Source organism: Diadema antillarum, unplaced genomic scaffold (genome assembly GCF_040938485.1).
Source record: "Diadema antillarum isolate AM-2024a unplaced genomic scaffold, OU_Dant_1.0 seq00001984_RagTag, whole genome shotgun sequence".
Taxonomy (NCBI): domain Eukaryota; kingdom Metazoa; phylum Echinodermata; class Echinoidea; order Diadematoida; family Diadematidae; genus Diadema; species Diadema antillarum.
The window spans coordinates 242247-262929 of NW_027272642.1; the positions used below are offsets into that span (position 1 = coordinate 242247).

At 37.5% G+C, this 20683-nt stretch overlaps 1 protein-coding gene across 1 annotated transcript in view; it reads right to left on the minus strand.

Moving 5' to 3' along the window:
• Positions 1-20683, minus strand: part of LOC139713490 (uncharacterized) — a 118132-nt gene that overhangs the window by 24992 nt on the left and 72457 nt on the right. The window lies entirely within an intron of this gene.

Sequence of the window (20683 nt, forward strand, 5' to 3'; positions counted from 1 at the left end):
AGCGCATGAACAGTAAGACAGAGTAATTTATGAAGATACCATATAGGATGTAAAACCAATTAGAGCTATTATCTAGAATAACAGCCATCCTACCTAACTCACAAGCTTGCTGTACATAGGAAGTATAATTGCTCTTTTTCAGGGGAATAAAATCACAAAGGAACATTTAATGTTATGGCAGTGTCCTACTGTTCTTTTACACTGTATATCAAGGAATTGTGTCCTTTTTCGCAGAAAATTACAAAAGAAAGTTAATTATTCATATTTGAACAAATTCAGAGAGACACTATTCCCCCTTCTACAAAAAGCGGTGGATGGAATATTGGTAAGTTGGTAGAATAACAGAATCTGGTTTGAAAAACTAAATGTAAGTACTCTTTTAACATATTGTATGTACCTCAAAACTAACATGCACTAGTTTGCAGTACATGTACCTACATTTCATAACTGTGTTTGTCAGAAATGAACAAAAAGTGCATTTATAAGTCAAAAATCACATGATGGCTAATGAAAAAACAACAACAACAACAACAAGACATCGCAATGTTGTCTCTAATACTAGATTGAGTATGAAACATATTAAAATATCATAAGGCATCAAATTTCTTGAAAGAACATTTCCTATTTTTGACACTTCAGAAATGATATTCTAATTATAATTTACTTTTTTTATTTTGCTTTGATTGCCTGTTTGTCTATTTGTTTGTTTGTTTGTTTTGGCAAAGCACTTTTTGGCAAAGCAGTTTTTGACATGTGTGAGAATACGTTCAATGACCGAAGTGAAAAATGACACGAAAGAGGTCATTCATGTGTCACACAGAGCTATAATCGTGCAAATGTGGCAAAAAGATCACGTACATTTCAAATCTTCATCCTCCAGAATGCAATCAGGGGGGTGTTGGACAATTTTGAAGTAACATCACAGATCATATTGATAGAAAAAGACTAATGTGGGAGAAAAGTGGAATTCTATGCATACAAATGGACCCAATTAGCTCTCCATACACTTCCCCTGTCGTCACTCTACCCTCCTCGTCGCCCCATGAGAAAAACTGGGAGGTGACAAATCTATGTTCGGATGACATGCAATTCACACTTAGCGCCACTGCACGTTGTGCATCCTTGAAAAGGTCGGCACCATTTCCTCCTGAATATTTCAGGGCACTTATTTGTCCAAAGGCTGTTGCCCCCTCACAAACACGCATACAGACACAAACACGCGTACGCACACAAACATGTGAACAAAAATGAACATCAAAGAGGGAACGGAGAGGAAGGAAAAGAGAAGATAAAGAAAAGGGAAGAAATTTAAGTAGAAGAAAGATGGGGGAAAGAAGCACAGAAGAGAAGGGGGAAGGAATATGAGTAGGATGAAATGAAGAAAGGAGAGTATTTGAAGGAGGGAGAAGAAGAAGAGGAGAAAAAGAAAAAGAAGAAGATTTCAAGGAGAGGAGGAGGAGGAGGAGGAGGAGAAGGAAGAAGATAGGATGAGGATTAGGAACAAGTCTTGATGCATACCCAATGGGAGCCTCGCTTCTCTCACTATCACTTGGAGACAAGCATGCTGCAATCCACCACACAAATTCCATATACATGGTCATATATGATTCAACGAACCACCACCATTATCATCACCATCATGAACAGCAGCGAATGAATTCTCACCCCTAAAAGGCTCAACGTCTCAGAGCTTAACAGCAAGGTGGAGACTTTTGCTTCATGATTTCCTTACACTCGACTCATAAAGTCAGATGAATTTCACCTCAAATATCTCACGGAAAACCGAGGGAGGTTGTTGGGAGAACACTCAAACTTTATAGAAGGTTACAACATCCATATCTCAAAGAGAAAGTGCATGGCAGCAATATGTATACGTGCGCATCATTATATATAAGCAAATTACCCCATAATTCAATTTGCCCGTGATGCTTTCTCTCTGCTACAGGGGTATACAGTGTAAATCTAAATTCTACTTGTTTAAAAAATATATATGAAGAAATGCAAAGAATATACTTTTCACAGCAGCTGATGACTGGGCAAGGACATAGACTGGAGCAAGGCTACAGACTTGTGACTCAAAGATCGATCACATTCAAAAGAAACTCCTTGTATGATGGCACTGTACAATGGCCTTGAGAGAAGGTGTAATGAATATGGACAGGCAGATGGAATGAACGCAGGATGATACCCAAAGCACCCTCTATTGGCATATTGTACAGGTGGATCTATGCTTCCTGTATATCAGCATGGAAGGCATTAATTCATACTCATAAAAACATACAAACAAATATTATAAGCAAAGCACACACACAAAAAAACAACAAATCAATAACAAAACAAGCAAACAAATTAACGAAATAATAAATGGAGACTGTCTTATATGGCACTCTCAAATAATAATCTCCCTATTGTAAATAGACCAACATTTTTACAGAATATTCCGAAAAGTGTGGGCATATAGTAGCTCATATCCCCCTCCTCTCTCACCATCCCTCTAAAAAAAAGAAACATACCCACAAACAAACACACAAACAAACAAGCAAACAAACTATTTACAACAAACACAACACAAAACCAATTTTACCGTCGCATACAAAAAAGTACAAAAAAAACCCTTTAAAAAAACAAAAAAAAAAACCAACTATGTGTCAATAGCCATTTGAATGTGTCCCTGGCTTAAATTGATGCCGAAACCAACATTCAGCAATAAAAGTACTCAAAACTATAGTCATCATCACATAGGGCCTAACTATTTGTGTCTCTCCTTAAAATCTGTAAACACAATTACCTTTTAGGTGAAGATGTGACTTTACTGTAGCTGAAAGGATATATAAAGGCATACACTGATCCGCGGCATAGAGCTTGCTGCCATGCCGTCTATGTATGAAATGCATGACATTCAAATCTACTGCTGATTATGCAAGTTTGTCCCAACATATGTTTCTACTTTACACCACGGCATATTAGGGAACTACTTTTAGTTTTCTACTCATAAGAGCCTCTAGACATGAATTTACATTTGATGTTAAATTGCAGCTTGTGATTTTGCATTACCAAATTCCATTTTCATCCCACAAACAAAACTAGAACATCAGTAAATGTTCTTCAACAGCTTGACACTCTACGACCCAAAAGAAATGGGGTGGTACAAAATCATGGAGATAAAGCATATTCTGGCATTCTGCTACTGCATGTCCTTTGAATTTTGCATTGTTGACATCCTATTTACAAGGCAATCTGAAAGTAAAGACTGTCTTTGCTTGCAAGTGAATGCAAATCCACCACACTGCAGCCGATGTAGCATCGCCCCACCCTAAACAGCACCAGCGCAGAAGACTTGCAATGACACAAATGATATCCCCCTACCTAATCTTGCAGTTGGTCCTGAGTGTGTGACATGCTGTACTACATTGAAACAAAATTCATGACAATCCATACACACATATAAATTTCTAGTTTTAATACAAGACACTAAATTGCTGAAGCAAGCACGTGTGGCCAAATATGGATTTTAATTCATTCATGGATTATACTAATATGCAAAAACTGGAAGTACATTTTTACAAAATATCTTCATTTTGTCTTTAAATGAAATTCACTTTTATATAAATTCTCAAATGTATGCATATCATATTATCATGTTTTTAAGAAATCTATATCTTTTCCAATTCTAATAGTTCTTTGAAAAAAATTTCCCTACTACATAAAAAGCTAACTCTTATTTTGCATTGTACATTTCCATCATCAGATTGTCAGTGCTGTAATACAATACAATGTCTAAGAGAAGAGAGCATTTACTTGTTATAAATTCTTTCAACACATAAACCAAACATCAATAATATGTCTTTACAACCATATATCATATATCCAGGTAAATTCTTGCCTTGAAAGAACATTTCCTGCCGACTTGGTGCATGGTACACTATGATCCCAAATATGAAAGGGAAACTGTAAAAGTAGAAATTTTCGCACATTTTGCGCAACCTGAAACTAGCATGAAAATAAAAGCACACAAATATTTTTGCTTGCCATACATTCCAGTAGTTGATGTCTTGACTCCGCGGAATTAAAAAAACGCAAAACTCTTCTTACCCTGCCAAGCGCAAGAAATTAGTCGCATGACAATATCAATATTTACAGTAACTGCTGATCTAGCAATTTTGCTCCCAGTATACACGCGTATAAATAGGAAAATACTGAGGAGAACTTCACGATGGGTTGATATCTACCTTTAAGCTTTGCTAATATGGGGTGAATACCGACTACCGTGCCCCCCTCTGGGGATGCGGTATCCACACTTCATCTGAGAAACACTAGACACACTAGCTTGCTTCATAGCTCACTCCACTGAAGCAAGGCCTGAACAGGTGGGGCATCACCGGGTTCATTTCAAATTCCAGCGAAGGAAAGAGAAGAAAGAATACGGGAAGAGAGAGAAAAAAGGGAAATTATGGATGAAGGGAGAGAGAGAGAGAGAAAGGAACTGATGGAGAGGGAGGTTATGGAAAAAGAGCGAGGTTATGGAAAAAGAGCGAAGGAGAGAATGGAAAGAGAGAAGGGCAGAGGATGAGTAGAAGAAGGTAAGAGAAAGCGAGAGGATGAAGGAGAGAGAGAGAGGGAAAGAAGGTGAAGGAGAAAAAAGAGAAGAAAAGAAGGGAGTCTTTTAAAGGGATGGTTCAGTTTTGGTTGAGATGGGGTTTTATAATAGGTTTCCAAATTTTTGTGTGAAATTAGAGCAATGTCTTAACGTCAGATATGAAAGAGCATACAATTCTAAGAGGAATTCAAGGTTCATTTGATTAAAACATTGTTTTGATGTGTCTTTAAAATAGATATAAAAAAACAAAGAGGTCCTAATAAAAGGTGGGACACACATTTCATCATGATCACTTTGTTTTACATCAATTTTGGCTATCTCAGCCATTTCAAAACAGATTTTCATCAAACAAACTTTGAATTGCACTAATGAATTGTAATTTTGTATGCTCTTTAATATTTTATAAAAGTGGCTTCTAATTATCTCACAAAAAACTGAACATAATATGAATCCCCCATCTCAACCAAAACTAAACCATCCCTTAAAGGGATCATGATTTTGGTTGAGACCAAACTTCAGGTGTTTAACATTTTTGGGTGAGATAATGAGAAACCTCTAATGAAATATGAAAGAGCATGTAATTCCAAGAGGAATTCAACGTTTATTTGATGAAAAATCGGTTTTGAAATGGCCGAGATACCCAAAATATAGCAATCCCAATAAAAGTTGGGACCCGTCTTTTATTATGATCACTTTATTTTACATTGTTTTTGGATGTCTCAGCCATTCCCAAACCGATTTTCATCAAATAAACTTTGAATTCGTCTTGCAATGGCATGTTCTGTACTATTTCATAACTGGTTTCTTGGTAATTCACAAAAAGTTAAAAGCCTAATCCTCGCCTCCACCAATACTGTACCATCCCTTTAAGAGAGATGGAGAGAGTGAGAGTAAAAGACAGAGATGAAAAGGGAGAGAAGGAGAAGGAGAAGGAAAGAGGGCGAGGGAGAGACAGGGAAAGAGATGGGATAAAGAGGTTCTCGGTTGTCAGTCTCAAAGGTTCAGGGCCGACATTGCGCCAATGGCATTCATTGCATATTCATAAACTTCTGCCAGACTCTCTCTCGCTGCAGCATGAATCCAGCAGATGAGTGTGGCTGCTTGGAGAAAGGTGAGATGGGGAATACTTCAAAGGTGCACACCACTGGCTTTTAAGGAAGATTTTTAAGGGCAAAATCACCCACTAAAAAAGCATTGACAGTAGATACTTACATCCTTTAGAGCAGATATACCCGTCTGATCAGAGTAGCCAAGAGTGAATAGAACTGAGTTCAACCATCAAAGTGTTCAAAGAGTACATTGATACCCAATTCTGGATCAGAGCAACTCTTAGCTATCTAACAACAGAACATCAGGTCCTAGTTTATTTTGCTGCAGGTATTATCAAATTGTCTTTACATAATCAAATTGGCAACTCGGAAGATTACCACATATCCTATAAATTCCTAAAAATCAGAAAGAAGTTTACAAATTTGCCAATATGTGAGAGAAACAAGAAGCTCTAAAAGGTGCTGTCAAATACAAAAAAAAATGTTTTTCTTTCTTTTTAAGTGAGGAATAATAGCATGTAAGATGCTTTTGATACTTCTGTAACACTACAATTGTTTGTTTTTATATTTAGTTTGTTTTAATTTCCATCTGGGGAAAAAAAAGGCTTGGTAGCACACATCCAAGTGCACTAGCTGGTCTTCCATGGGGTCCAATTTTTGATAACTTGATAATATGCACCCTGCTCCTTGTGATGAAAGACTGAAGTGGGATCTTTTACGCGCATTGAGTTGTGACTCTCTCATACATGGAACCTCCATCTCATGTCCTATGCAAGGAACACAGTGTTTTCCCTCTAGTACAGGGGACGGTGTAGTAACAAGCAACACTGCTCAGCAAAACTCACCAAGATTCGAATCCTCACTTGAACCCAAGCCATTGGATTGAACGGCATAAAGTCTTATGCTACTGACTGAGCCACCTCAGTTATACTGTATGTGAATAGTAAAGTGCTAAATGGAAAATGATGTCTCACAGTATCTCATGAAACACTTTGATTAGCAAAATAATTATAAAAGGATAAAGCACCAAACCACAAAGGAGGCTTCTCATTCTTGGTGAATTAATTGGCAAACAAAATACGGCCTCACAGGCAGTGCCATTTTATCAATAAGAGAGCACTTGTAGTGACCATAAAAAATTAATCCCAGTGGTCAGCAGTTTTGCGCTCAAACTGAAATGTAGCTACACTCCAGAAATGCCACCTTCTCGAATGTGTTGCATCTTCATACAGTTCGTCAGAGGGCCGGATGGTAATAACTACTTATTGTGCCCCTATATCATTTACAATTGAGGAAATACATGAAGGAGATGAAGACAAAATGGCAAAGTGCTTTTGGACCTTCCATCCTGCTGTTATAGAAATAAAAGGAAAGAAGAGGAAATGGATAAGAACATAAAAAGAAAAGGGAAAAAGGATAGCCGGGCATCCTATGACATTTGTCTCACTACATCCAGCTTGAGTCATCGAGCCGAATATAGCCGCCATGGGGGTTTACCGTACTTGACATTATCGGGGGCTGGCCGGCCGGCCGGCAGTGATTTGGGCATTGGGAGATTGCTATAAACTTGCTAGGTGTGAGTGCACTTTTGGGTTGGCTCGAAAGGAGAGGGAACGAGGTGTGTAAAAAGCGGGAAATGCACTTAATATACTGAGCATCTCCCTGCCTGTCCCAGCTGGTATGTAATCTCAAGTAGAAGAATGCAATGCATGTGTTCATTGACACGAGATGCGTGGACATCTCCCGATGGACCAGGATGGATTGGTAAAAAGGGGGGGGGGGGTTGGTGGGAGGGAAAAGAGGTATTCGAGTGAAACATGAGGATAGGAGGAAGGATCAAGTGAAGAGATGGCGGATTAATTTGAAAGAAGGAGCTCACTGTACTGTGAACTCTCCAGCATAATGACATGAACCCTGTACTAAGGGTTGGTGCATATCTCGCCTTCAGACATGTCAGAAAGGCTGCACTTGTATCAGGGCAAATAGTTCTATCATCAAAATCTGATGAAATTTTTGAGGGGAAAAAAAAAATCTTAGTGTTCAGTCTTGTAACATTTTTTCAAAGACTTTCTATGCTTTCTCAGAGAATGTCAATGTTCCTACATAATCTAAGAGAACAACTCCCCCACACAAATCTATAGAAAATTTCTCAAAAGTAAGAGATAGGCCTTTAGATCTACTGTAAATTCATTTAATGAGTTCCAGAAATAAATGCCTAGAAATTTGTACCATTTGCTAGAGTTTTTTCCTCACCTAAACAGATATTTCGAAGAGGAAGAATTGGCAAAGTAGCTGTATACACTTGTACCTGTCCCATTATACAACTGGATTTTCTCTTTGGCAAGTCTTGGATTACTCTTGAATATGGAATGTAGTTCAAAGCAGTGAAAATCTTAGAAATGTAATGCATGGTTGTTCATAAGAAAACAACAAGAAGATAGTTATAGGGATCGTATAGTTTTGGTTGAGACCTCATTTCAAGTTTCTTTTCTTTTTTGTGTGTGTGTGTGTGTGAAATAATGAGAAACCTTTTGTATGAAATATGACAGAACATAAAATTCCATGAGGAATTCAACGTTTATTTGATGAAAATTGGTTTTGAAATGGCCAAGGTATAAAAAAAAAAGAGCGATTCTAATAAAGTGTGTGACCCACCTTTTATTACGATCGCTTTGTTTTACTTTGTTTTTGGATGTTTCAGTCATTCCAAAGCCGATTTTCATCAAATAAACTTTGAATTTCTCTCAAAATGGTATGCTCTGTACTATTTCATAAGTGTTTTCTTGGAATCTCGCAAAAAAAGTTAAAAGCCCAATTCTCACCTCCACCAATACTGTACCATCCCTTTAAACACTTATACCAACAAAATACAAGTACGCATGTGTGTATGTGTGTGTGTGGTGAGAAAAAAAAAATAGTAAGAAACAGACATGCAAGTTAATTTTCTTTTTACTCCTCTGTTTTCTCTCCTTCTCCTCTTTTTCTTTCATTCTTTTTCTCCGACTGTCTCTTGGTCTCAGTCCATCTGATTCAATGTTTTGAATTCCATGGGGGTGGGGTGGATGAGAGTGGATAGAAAAGGTATCCTTTACATGGATAGCATACATTGTAATCTCATCTGAGTCGTACCTTATGACTCAGTGCATTGCAAGTCATAGAGCATCCCCAGCTAACCATTGTATCATTATACCAGGGCTGGTATCATCTTTCCTTTCCTCTCATTAACCTCTGACCTTTGTGTAGCAAGTCTGTTGTGGAGAACAGCTATACTTGTATGGATGGGTTGGTAATGAGTAGTAATTTAGCAGAGACATTTTGATAGGCAGGCTACATTTCAAACATGCAAGTACATCGTAGAAAGTAAACAACCACAACAGGCTAATGTTCATCTGCTCTACAATCAAATTACCCACTCACAATAAAGTGTGTTCACACACACACGAAAATAATGGTTCCATCTACTTTTGCGATGTGATCACAAACTGATAAGCAATGTGCGAAACCAAGAAATTACAATCTGCATTGTGCTTGAATATCAGTCTAGCTTTATTTTCTTAAGTATTCATTATTTTTCATATCCCTTGCAAGTGTGTATGAAAAGCACATGAATAAAAATCACTTCCTTTCAATCTCATGTTTGGGGATTTCAAACGTGGCACTTGCAGCCTTTTATTCTTGTTTTTTAAAGTCGCATGTGAACAGTGGCTAACAAAATCAATCTTTCCATCGTGGTCCAAAAACTCATGATCCTTACGCTTGAATTTACGCCTTAATGATATCACGCAACGTTGTGGTATATCTTGCAGGACCTGATAAACAGTGCTTATTTCAGAAATGCTGTGATTTCTGGAAAAATGCCTCAGGTTTCTGTGATTAATTAGAAGTACAGTGTAGTAGGCACCCACTAATTTGAGGGAACAAAAAGGTGAGAGATAAATGACTTCCGCGTAAATGGCAGTAACAATGCTCATTCTCAACCCACAATGCAGCCCCCACCCCAAGGAACACCCCCCATTCCCCCTCTGACTCTATAACAACAAAGCTAATTTTCATACGCAGATGCCCTATTCCTAAAAAAAAAACAAAACAAAACAAAAACAGGCGACATTTTCTACCTATGTAATGACATGTGAGGCATATCTGTGGTAATGAATTGAATCCACATTACTTGTATTCCAATTAGGCGCCCCGGTCAGTCCGGTGCACGTTTGCACCATTTGTCAATTGATTAATCAATCTTCCCAGATACAACGTACACATTAATAGTCTATGCAGACATAAACACATTTACTACTAGTATCATATGCTGCTTGTCCTTCAAGTTTATATGAAGCATACTCTGTGCAGTCCCAGTAATTCTGACTTATGCTGGAGTTGACTGCATATAATACATCAAGTATATTGACCACGAGGTAGCTTTTGAAGCTAGTATGTTGTACTCAAAGGAAACAACTGAGGTAAATTCCCCACATCAGAGAATATCAAGAGCTTCTTTTACACAAAATATTCATAAGCTGAGAATAAAAGATGATATGACAGCTACCTCCCATCTATACAAGTTCAAGCGTGAAACTAATCTTTGTACCCATTACCAAAATGTGCACGGACATCAAAACACATCCATTCAATTTAGCATCCAGCGCAAATACTGCGTACAAGAGCATGCAGGAATCTTCCATCAGAAAAACAAAACAAAAGTAAACAAAACAAAAATCAGTTTAGACATCGTGAAGAATAGAACAGACACCAAGAACAACAAACCCGATGAGAGTGCAATGAAAGCGAATCTATGATGTATGAAGAAGGACAGAAAGGGAAGAGAAACCGAAAGCGGGATGCGATGAAGAGAGTCGAGAGTCAACGATTATCGCACTAGATATTAAATCAGTTGCTGAGATCGTATCAAAACAGTGATTTTCAGGAAGTGACAACGGCACGCACCACGTCATCATTGCAAGGATCTCTGTGGAAGGAGAAATAAGTCCACAAAAAGGCTCTTACGTGTTTTTACAGCCGTTGCTAAAAAAAAAAAAAAGAATCAGAAGTAACCGAAGAAAATAGTTGTGCTCCCAAACGTTAAGAAAAGGAAAAGAATGACCACGATTGTAAAAGTTAGACAATTGACATGAAGATGAAAAGGAAGAGAATACGAAAGAGAGAGAGAGACAGAGAGAGAGACAGAGAGAAGGGCATTTAATGCTTTAAAAGTCACGCACTTCTGTTTCAGGCAAACTAAAAGAATTAATTCATATATTTCCAAACCACTTTCCATTATACAGTACTGACATGCCAGGTATTCGATGAATTAATGTCAAAATTCACTGATAATGAATGAATATTCTGATATTCATTATAATGATAAAATGTACATAGCATTTTGCTCATAGATACTGAAATTGATGACATTTGCCGACTAACAAGGGCATCTGGTGGAATGCATGGCACTGTAACACTGAATGACTGATCTAAAAGATGAATTAGTTCGGCGTGTGTTAGAGCTACTGGGATGTCAATACTGGCAGAGAAAACATGTCATGAAATATTCATGCAATATTGAGATTTTTGGTATATCATGCTGTATTCTCTACCACCAGGTAATATCATGGCAACTGTGATGCATGCATACTGTATGATGTAAACTTGTCGAACTCTGAATTGTGAGCGGATGGGAAAACATGAGACCAATGATCATGATGGCATTACCCTAGTCTTTAGTGGCCATTATATAATCAACTCTATTTCATTCAAAATGAATTGCAGCATTCAAATAAAAAGGGAATTGTTTCAATATAATGCATCAGGTGTTGAAGAATATCAGCCCTGCATTATTAATGAAAAACAAATAAAATTACCCGCAATGACTAAACTTCTATATTTATCACGGTCAAAATCCACAATTTGCATAGTTAAGATATTAGATGAAAGTTTTTTAATGTTATCCTTCTTTTTTTTTCTGGGGAGGGGGGTAGGAAGTTGATAATTCATTGAAATGTTGGAGAGGAGGGATTTGTGTATGTGCCAGTGTGTTGACATACAACCTCTAGGTATAGATATTAAGTCAAGATGTAAATTGGATGGCCTACTGATTTTACCTGATTTCCATTGGCAGCTTGTTTGAACAGTTCAAATTGGTTGTAATTTGCTATCAAATTAGGGTACAAATGAAATGACAAAATTTCAGATTTTAGCAGAAAATCAAGTATTGTACTGTGGATGAAACATTCATATAGCAGAGAATTGAAAGACGATAGGCAAGACAGTAGGATACTCAGAATGGCAGAATACAATATTATGCAAGATACGAATGGCGGAGAGTAATATGTCTCACAAAGACATATATACATGTATGTGCAGGAAACTTGCAGGAAAACATGGAAGATGACTTGTTGCTCAATGACCCATCCACCCGATAGATACAATACAACAGTGCATGGAGTGTGGAAAAAGGAATTAAAAGAAGAAAAAAAAAAGACATCTAAAATATGCAATGAACCACATGTTTATAAGGGATTACAAAGAGCCGCACAAAATGCAACAAAAGACGATTCGAGTTACCTGAGAATGGACTTCGTATCGATCCTGGTTTGTTTGTATTTTTTTGGTTTTGTGTTTTTTGGGGTTTGTACGTGTGAATGGGCATGCAAACAAATGGAGAAACACAACAAAACAAGGTCAGGATACATAGTGAAACCAGACAGCATGATTAATCAACTCTCCGAGCAGTAAAAAACTATTTTAAATACTACGCAAACTGAGCATCAGGGTATGTAAGTACTGTAATATGAAAGCTTATTTTGACATCACAGATACATATAATGGTTGAAGCATACAATGGGGACTAGCTTTCAAGCAACATTCTAACAAGGTTTGAACTATGTCTTGACAATACAGTGTGTGTACAAAGCATCTACTGTACAACTAGACTGACGATATGACACATTCTATTCAAACTGGACAATGTTTACAATGAATCTACACCACAAATCTATTCAGTCTATAGAATTAAAAATGGCTGATGATATAATACGCCAACTACCAACTACTGTGAAGACTCACTATGTTTGATATCCTAAAACACATTTGTTACAAATTTACACACTGCATTTATTAACAGAGCTCTACCAGAAAATGTGTTACTAATATGTGGCATAGTGATATCACATTTTCACTGGGTACACTGTAAAACAGTCATGGGCACAGTGTGGTAACCACACTGTCACACAGTCAGCTACAGTGTGTTCACAACACTGTGGGCAATAAAGAACACACACACAAACAAACAAACATGGACTATCTGTCATTACAGATATTACAGCATGAAACACGTTTTCCACACTGATACATTGTATACTGCTTTTGTCTCAGGGGTTAGCCTACGTTCAAGTCTGCATGTTATTCACGGTGCTCAGGCAAACTTCTCAATATGATAAAAGGGACTGTTTATGTCTTCTGGTGATATCTTTACCAAATTGTGTGTATATGTTCACTGATTCATTTTTTCAGAGGATTAAAACGAAAGAACCTTGAAAGTACTCTAAACTGTGATGCAATGACAAGATAAAATTCCAATAGGTATGGTCATACAAACTGTCATTTTTTTTTACCCTTTTAATAATGCAGCACATAATCAACAAAAACAAACCACAACAAAATTCTGGTATTATGCCACAAGGAATACTTGCAGTAAATACAACAAGCATTTCTTTTACAGTGATGCCTAGCATATTTGTTAAACTATGGTATAACAGTTATTCATAAATACAGTACCAGGTACTGTGTAACTTCTCGAAATGTCATACAGTAAACAGAAAAGCGCACGACAAGAATATTCAGAATATTTATATAAAAATATCAAAAATAAAACAAAATGAAACAAAAACAAAGAAAAAAAAATCAAAAACAAACTGAGGGTAAGTGGTGAATCGACTTGATTGGTTTGGCCTGCTGATATTGAATAAAACACCAGCCTCCCAAACAATATGGACCAACAGCAAAAATTTGGGTGAAGGTCATATACGTGCATATCTTGTGGTCAGACAACAGTACTCATTTACCTCAGCGCATTGCAGCAAAGACCACAAAACATATTGATCCACGCATGGTTCGATACTAAATGAATTTACAATCGCTGGGCAATCAACGACGCACACGGCTTCAAGGGTCGCCACTCAAATCAGTCAACATTATTGGAAGCCAATGTATGAATATTCATGTGGCTTCTACTCAGAAGAGAAATACAAACACAAGCAAATAAATATGCGAGTGTTTGAGCATGACAATAGTTAGTTTGTTCAACTTGATATGACTGCAAAGGCATTATTGTCAATTGCTTCATTTTTCCTGTTAAAAAGTGGCCCATCAAAATTATGTTTATGATCACATTACTTCTACTACTACTACTACTACTACTACTACTATTATTACTACTACTACTACACCTAGTCACAATGATCATCAATTGTAGTATATTAATATCAATGACTAATCAAATTTCAGTGACATGATAATGGCAAAAAAAAAAAAAAATCCATCAAAAGTTATCTGAAAATAAAAACAACACATTAAGAAAGTTTAGCATTTTTGTCATGTCCATTGCATTTTCAGCTCACAGTTCAAGTGTACATTATTGCTATCAAAGAAGAACAGAAGGGCATTCATATTGTGCAATGCTATCCAAGGAGTTGAGGCTCTTTGGTTTTCAAACTCTCTCTCCAAATAAGACATGCCCTGCCATTCCAGTCTATCCGGGTAGGAAAATTGTGGCACATCTAATGTCTGCCTGCAGCACAGACAGTCATACTGCCTTAGAAATGAATAACAAGAAGAAGAATGAAGCAAAACAAGGAAGAAGACAAAAAAAAAGAAGAAAAGAAGATGGCAGCGCAGCCTTCTGCCCGGCTATTCCAAAGGTGAGGTGAAGAGCTGGTCAAAAATTAGCCACACGTACTTGGCTTCCGGCTCCAGGAGGCGCATCCTGGCCGACCCATCCTCTCCTTCTCTCCCCGGAGGTTGGGGAAAACGTTACCAAGGGCAACGGGGAAGAGAAATTGATGGCACTTAGAGAGTCTAACAGCATAAGAAAAAACAAGACTACTAGTCTTGATACAAAGACTTTGCAATGGTATTGTTTACAAAGAATGACATACTAAAAATACTGTTGACATATAGGACCCTATAACACAGTCACCCATGGGAATGAGAAAGTTATTGTGGTCACTGGAAAACTGAAAAATAAAGATGTATATTACATCAATCCAAGCAGAAGTTGTGATCACATCAGTTCCTTAAATTCATTAACTTTCTATTTCTGTTGTGTTTATTTGTTTGTTTGCATTTGGTAATTGACAGCCAAGTGTATTCAGTCATCTGCTGTATATTAAACCATCTTCTAAAATTTCATTATCACTATAAATCATTTGTTTAAGTGGTTATCAGCTATTTTATTATCCAACTTGACTGTTAAGATGTAACGTGACACTTGCTCATCTGCACAGTATTATCCAAGGGGATATTCATTCTTCTTTCTCCTTTTATACAGAATAGCTGTAACAATGATACTGAACTATTGAGTTCAAGATACCTTTGCAAGGACAATAACCGAGCTTCGTCTGAATTCCAAAGAAAAAAAAAAATACACATTTCTAACAAACCAATTTCATTCAGGTAAAAACTCTTTCGTGAGATAAAAGGACTAGTGAGATTGTGCTGTACAATCATCGACTTGCATTGAGGTATGCGTGCATGATGATTTGTTGTTGTTGTTGTTGTTGTTGTAGGTGTGAGGCTTTTATTAAAGTGTGATCCACAATATTTATGTTCCACGGCCATTGATTAACTGTTAAAACTCCTGAACTTTGCGTGATGTGAGTTTCAATTAGCAGAGAAAACCCAATACCTTGAACTCACTGTCTACTGTATACGCTATATAGTTCGCGGGGGTTTTATTTTCGCGAATTTCGCGAGTCGGGAGCTATTCGCGAAATTAACAACAAGCGAAAATATTACCTTCCAAAATGAATCCCTTGCCTTGATGATACGAACATTTCAGTACTAGAATACTAGTACCATGTCACGGCTTACCGAACAGACCATACTGGCTAAGCTTGTTTACGCACGTCCACGTCTACTTACGAATACTGTAGAGAGACAATCCATTATCGCAAGGGGACCACTCGTCAGAAATCTAGAATTCTAACTTACAAGTTCGCAGAGTTTGGCAAGTCTTTTTCATGCAGTGTATATTATACACTAGTATCATTCTTATTTGCTAGTAAGTTGAAAATTCACACTTTCTTTGCCACTTCATATTTTCTCTGGTCCCCCAATCGCGAATTTAACCACTCGCGAAAATGTGTGACATCGGCAATTCGCGAAAATTTATGTACGCGAAAATTATAGCGTATACAGTATATTAAAAGTCCCTAGCACAGAAAGGGTTAAAGGGACACCCATTGCAATAATGAACATTATTAGAGTCAGTATTGTTTGGTTTCAATTTACACACTTCAAGGCCCCGTCACACTAGAGCGAATGCCCAACAAATTCGAAAATGTGAAGATATGTTTGCATCCCTTGCTAATACTAGAATGGTTCATAACATTTTTGACATTCTTTGTATTCACTAGCCATTTGTTGGATTTCACAGAAATACGCTGGAGATTTTGGGCATGTTAGAAAAAACAACAACAAAGAATCAGTTCCAATGTATCTTCACAAAACAATATGAATAGCTAATGGATACAAAGAATGTCAAATGTGTTTTGAAAAGAACTACAAATATTCTTGCTTTAGCAACAGATGCAAATGTATCATCAAATTCTTGAATTGGAAGGGCATTCATTGAGCATTTGCTCTAATGTGATGGGGTCTTTTCACAATGAGATCAGTATAAAATACACTGTCAAGACCTTTGCCAGTGTCATATCCCCATCACATCACACCAGGAGTGGGTCTAAATAATGAGACTAGCCCCATTCTGGAAGGAAGACAAATTTACCTGGGTTCCATGGAGCATTCTTTGGTTTGCTGCATGAACCCGAGGGGTTTGCCAGTGTCATTGTTAACTGAACTTGACTATTTCATTTCCCTCTCCAAAAGAGTACCGTATTCCTGCTATCATGTGATAAAAGTCTGTACAGAAACTCATGCTGTGCAATGTTTGATCATGCAATTGTATGAGCAAGGAGAGAAAAAGAACAGGAAGGGTGGGGGGGGGGGGGGGGGCAGAAAATGAGAGAGAAAGAGGAAAGATGTATTCAATGTAAGAGAAACAGAAGTGATCTAGCTCACATCCAGTGTCATATGGACTTTGATACGTGAGCTGCTGGGAATAGAGACAAATGGCGAGTCAATCTGTGATATTTGCAGACGGACTGTGTGCAGTCGAACATCATACCGCTTGCCAGGTGATAAGTTGCGCAGAAGTGTTGCCGAGGCTTTCCTCTACGGACATTTCTGTCTTCATGTCCAAATGTATCTATTCAACAGATTTCAGGGGAACGACCTCATCTCTCCTACCATACGTGTTTTCATCTAATCCTGTTTAGATCATTTGTATGAATCACCCTCATCATAATTATTTTCATCATCATTATAAATATTCCTTAACAATGAGAATGACATTACTGTGTGTGACTTGGCCCTATTCCATTTCACAGTTATGTCGCTTACACGGCATCTGATGTTCCTGATTTTAATGCAATGTTTTTGTGCTACAAATCAGATGACTAAATTTTGCAACTAGCTCTTTGTATGCAGTGTTGATCTTTACCAATGACAGAGAAGAAAGTTCATCACTCACTGTGAATTACAGCTCCTTTGGTATTCAAAGTTTGACAAGCGCAAAAGAAAAGTTTGCAACAGTAAAGAGAGCTTGTTGACAACAGCTGAAATACCCCTGCACGCTTCAAGGCAAAGATATGGAATATCGATTTGGTAGACAAGGTAGATAAGAGAGCTAAGAACACACTGAAGAGCTTGCCTCCCGTCATTCTTGGTTAAGGAGATTTCCTGCTGCAGTTATCCCTTCCTAAAGCTTAAAGGTAAACTCCACTCGATATTCAAGCAGATATGGATTCATGAATTTTAAGTGGTATCAGTAGTAAACAATGCAAAAATCCATTCCTCAATTTAAAAGGAATGGTGTGGCTCTCATGGTTGAGATGGGGATTCAGGTCTTAACTTTTGTGAGATAATTGGAAACCACTTATATAATATGAAATGTTAAAGAGCATACAGTTCAAAGTTTATTTGATGAAAATCGGTTTCAAAATGGCCGAGATATCCAAAAACAAAGTGGTCCTAATAAAATGCATGACCCATCATTATAAAAGGTAAACTCCACTCGATATTCAAGTACAGCCATGTCGATTTGATGAATATAGTATTCAAAGTAAACAATTCTGAGATCCATTCCTCAAACTTAACGAAAAATGCACTTGATTTGATGAATAAAGTGGTATTGGTAGGAAACAATGCAAAGATCCATTCCTCACATGAAGACGAGTCCCGAGTATACTTGGCAAGCGTCTATGGGAAATGTGTCTTGTAGCAAAATCAACCGTCCTCGACGGGTTAAAGAAAATTTGATGAATAAAGTGATATTGGGAGTAAACAATGTGGATATCCATTTCCAAACTTAACCCGTTGAGGACGAACTGACTTTGCTATGGACAACAAGCATTTCCCATAGACACTTGCCTGAGTATGCTCGGGACTCGTCCTCAACGGGTAAAAAGAAAAAGGTAAGTGTGAATTTAAGTAGATCTGATGAATAAGATGACCTTTGTTAACAATGCAGAGATCCATTTCTGAAACTTAAAGATAAACTCCAGTCAATGTTTAAGAAAATTTGATGAATGTAAAGTGGTAATGGTATTTTTTTTTTGACTTATGAACATGGAAAGTGTCAGCACAAATTTGTCAAGTCTTGCTGTTCCCCACCACCACCCACCCCCCCCCCACCCCTCACCGAAGAAGCTGCAGAAACCATTTCCACAATGCACCGCCATCGGCATCCACAGAGGAGGAAGAGCAAGAGAGGGAGAGAGAGAGGGAGAGAAAATTCTCTCTGATCAATGGAGTTATGTGGTAGCAAGATACATTGTACGTTGTTTACTGTATTGCATTTTTAAAGGGAAACTCCACTCGAATGCACTTTGAAGTTGATTTATAATCAGAGAGAGAGAGCAAACTGTAACAAACCACAGGAAACAGTTAGACCGAGTATCGACAGGAGAAAGTGAGAGGTTATTGACTTTAAAGGACAAGTTCACCTTCATAGACATGTGGGTTGAGTGAATACAGCAATATTAGTAGAACACAACAGTGAGAGTTTGAGCAAAATCGGACAATCCCTTAAAAAGTTATGAATTTTTGAAGTTTCTGCTCAGTCACGGCTGGATGAAAAGACTACTATAGCTTGTCACATGAGTACAATGATATAAAGAAAGAATAAAGAAAATTCAACATATTTCCATTTTTCTCCCATAACGAAAAGTACACTAGACTTCTCTCTTTCGGAAGGCAGGGGGAATAATATTACCCTTAACATACGTCAGTAGCAAGTCGAAGAACTGTGCACTTTATTCAAAAAGTAAAGTTTTGTGAAATTCTCTTTTTATTTTCCTTATATAGTTGTACGCATGTGACATCATACACTGTAGTGGTCTTCTCTTCCAGCAGTGACTGCGCAGATACTTAAAATATTCGTAACTTTTGAACGGATTGTCCAATTTTCCTCAAACTTTCACTGATGTGTTCTACTAATATTGCTGCATTCTCTCAATCCTTATGTATATGAAGGAGGACTTGTCCTTTAAACTTTCACCCATTTTCACAAAGCAGCAATTTTTGGGGTGATCTCACATCGTTAATGAGGTCATGCTGACATCAACCTTGCAATTATCTAATTGACTCGATATGACACAAACATTTCATACTAACGCTACTAGAAATAATGGTATTGATAGTATTAACAATACTACTACTGCAATATAAATACGTTATATTATCAATATTTTCAATAATGATGTAAACAGCTCATCACAAAGCATGTATGTGATCAATACTATTCTTGTTCTACAGCATGTGACTGTATATTCCGTATAGATCTTTTGTCTTTCTTTACCAGTACATTGTATGCTCAATATTCCACTGTCCTGCTTGTTTTAATTTTACACAGTATCTATTTAAATCAACTGGCTGGCAAGGAGGGACACTTCTCTTTAAACGTCACTGCGTGGGCTCCTGTAATACTATTCTACACATTCACTTCATACCGATCATATCGCGCGAGGCAGAACCTAACGGACAGGTCACTCTGCAGACTGGTGCCTGATGGCTTTGCAGATGGTATATAGCGATCATGTTTAGAGTACTACGGAGGTTTCAATCCCGATGTTCAGAGTACCAGTGCCATTATCAGCCACTAACTACTGTATACCCTATATATTTCGCGGGGGTTTTATTTTCGCGAATTTCGCGAGTCGGGAGCTATTCGCGAATTTAACAACACGCGAAAATATTACCTTCCCAAATGAATCCCTTGCCTTGATGATACGAAAATTTCAGTACTAGTAGTATACCATGTCATGGCTTACCGAACAGACCATATACTGTACTGGCTAAGATTGTTTACGTACATAGACGTCTACTTACGAATACTGTAGAGAGCCAATCCATTATCGCAAGGGGACCACTCGTCAGAAATCTAGCGCGATGGACTTAACCACTTAAAAAATGTTGAATTCTAACTTACTAGTTAGTAGAGTTTGGTAAGTTTTTTTCATGCAGTGTATAACTAGTATCATTCTTATTTGCTAGTAAGTTGAAAATTCACACTTTCTTTGCCACTTCATATTTTCTCTGGTCCCCCAATCGCGAATTTAACCACTCGCGAAAATGTGTGACAGCGGCAATTCGCGAAAATTTATGTACGCGGAAATTATAGCGTATACAGTATATGAAACTGACTACAGTGTAGCTGGAGCTCATATGAGACCAGGGGCCCATTTCATAAAACTTGTTATCAGTGACA